Below are 2974 nucleotides of genomic sequence, written 5' to 3'. Positions count from 1 at the left end.
AATACAACACAAAACTGATAATATTAAATAACAAATATTTAATTGGTAAGCACAAACATTTTGATATTCTTCAAATTGAATATAAATATATTTTTGTTCATATGTACATCGTTTCGAGTGGAACTCTCTGGCGGGGCAACAAGTTGTTGCACCGTCTGCTGCAGTTGTTGTTGTTGTTTGCTGTTGCTGTGCAACGATGCATGCGAGAGGGATGGGGAGAGACTGAGTGAGTGAGAGGGTAAGGTAAGGCAGGAAGGGGGAGTCGGATCTGGTGCCTACATATAATGCTTTAGAATTTTTAGTTTAATGATTTGTAACCGGTTTTTTTTTTGTGAACAACAACAACAACAACAATAAAAACAAGTTAACTCCCATGAGAGAGTCTGCAGTGTCTGTGTTGCAGGGTATACATAGAGTATATGCACATACATACGTATACACATCATATATGTATGTATGTATGTATGTAGATGTATGTGTGTGCTTTACTTTGTTTATTTGTTTGCCTCTGTCTGGTCTTTGTTTAATTACACTTTTTCTCTTCTCTTCTAGGTTCGAGTGTAGCGGAAGTTGTACAAAAGCCGCAAAACCGGCCGCAGCAAAAAGGGTTGATAAGGTACAGAGAGAGAGAGAGGGACAGGGAGAAAAACAGAGAATGAAGTAAGAAGTGGTCAAAGAAAAGTCTGTTCCAGAGACAGAGAGAGAAACGAACATGTGACAGATGCAGCAACAGGCAACAATGGTCTAAAGGGGCCTAGAGAGGCAAACAAGTTTAACAACATGGAAATTTCATTACCAGACGCTGCCGCTGCCGCTGCCAACTTATCACCTTATAAATAAAATCGCCAATCTCAATGACACCTAAATTAAAACAACAACAAAATATAAATAAAAAATAATGCAAAAAAAAAAACAGGCTTACCTTAGCATAAAGAAAAAGTAAGTTAGTTCCAATAGCCGCTGCTGCCACTGCTTTTAAACTAGGCTAAAACACAAGCCATTTCGCACTAAAAACACACACAAATAAAACAAAACAAAAAAAAATTAAAAAAAAAGCAAATTGAATTTATTACACTGTGTGGCATATTATTTGTTTATTATATATTTTTTGGGCTAAGCGATCAATTTCAGTTTATAAACAATAAAACAGAATGAGTATTTCTCTAATTGTTGAGAAGGAGATGGGAACGGGGAGGATTCTAATTCCAGTCATGTTCATCCTTTATTTGCTAATAACTAATAAAATCTAATGAACAAATATGCAGATGCAGTCATGATCACTTGGCTAAAACACCTAACCAGACCCTGGATGTAATTGTTTTTTTATTTCATTCCAGCTAAAACTTTGTTTTAACTTTCTTGTATAAGCAAATACACACAATAAACAAATTGATTTTGTTTTTATACCCTTGCAAAAAGGGTATATTAATTTTGGTCAAAAGTGTGCAACGCATAGAAGGAAGCATTTCCGACCATATAAAGTATATATATTCTTGATCAGCACGACGAGACGAGTTCAAATAGCCATGTCCGTCCGTCCGTCCGTCCGTCTGTCCGTCTGTCCGTCCGTCTGGATCAACGCAAACTCCTCCTAGACCGTTGGAGCTACAGAGCTGAAATTTTGCATGTAGGCTTGTATATACTGCAGGCGTTGTATATCTCGGATTCAGCCGGATCGGATCACTATATCATATAGCTCCCATACAAATGGCAAAGTCACGAACAGTGACTTTTCTTAATAACTTCGTTATTTTCTGAGCTATGATCATGAAATTTAATATTGTTGAGTTAATTACACATATAAACGACTGTGCCAAATTTGATCAAGATCGGGTGACTATATCATATAGCTCCCATAGGAACGATCTTTCGAAAACAGTGACTTTTGTCAATAACTTCATTACTTTTGACGCGATTGCTTTCAAATTAAACATTTGTTAGTTTAATATATCTGTTAATGACTGTGCCGAATTTGATAAAGATCGGGTTACTATATCATATAGCTCCCATAGGAACGATCGGTGGAAAACAGTGACTTTGATCAATATCTTCGTTATTTCCTATGCTAAGATTGTAGGCCGCTCTTTCGGATACATTAGCCCTTTTAGCTTAAACGTTTTTCCACTTTGATGGCTATAGGTAAGGAATAAGTTACCAAAAAAGTTGCAAGGGTATACAAACTTTGACGCGGTCGAAGTTAGCCCCGGCCCTCTGGTTTTATTTTCTGATTCATGATTTATGAACAATTTTATAACAATAATAAATATTTGTGGTGCAGTTGATTCGACTAATTTTTATTGAAGATTAAACAAAAAATATTAATAATAATTGAGAATCAAATAAATCATAAAGTAAATATAAATTTCATAATAATTATTTAATTTTTACCACATCCAACCAGATGGTTCTATAATTTTACACATAATACTTTGAGTTAATCCAATATAAAGTGAAAATTATGAGAACCTAAGACATAAATTTCTGGTTAATCTGCTCATTTTTTCCGGCCCGTATTTTGCCTATTTTTTAACCGATGTCAAATAGTTCTATCTTAATTAATTCGGAATTTAGTATACTTTAAAAAAATTAACTTCGATCCAACTTTTAAAAAACATTATGATATTTTTCGAAAATTGACAAAAAATTTAGTTCTCAAAATTTAAATAAAATTCAGATTGAAAGACATTATTCGAGCTTGAAAATAACCGGATTAATTTTTTAAATATTCCAAAAATTGACTAAATTAGAGCTTCTTCAAATTATTGAAATATTTTGCTTTTAATTAACATTATTTCTCTCACTTGAAAAGATAACTAGTGATTAGTGAATAACATTTTAGTTCAAAAATTGAATTTTAAACCATTAAAACAAGATATCATTTTTGAAAATCGATTAATATTTGGAAAAGTTATAGATTTGCAAAATTAAGAGTTTTCAGGAATTTTAAAATTAAATTTTGCTCAGATGAATAAGT

Source organism: Drosophila willistoni, assembly GCF_018902025.1.
Source record: "Drosophila willistoni isolate 14030-0811.24 chromosome XR unlocalized genomic scaffold, UCI_dwil_1.1 Seg143, whole genome shotgun sequence".
NCBI lineage: Eukaryota > Metazoa > Arthropoda > Insecta > Diptera > Drosophilidae > Drosophila > Drosophila willistoni.
Note: the sequence above shows the minus strand (reverse complement) of the source record.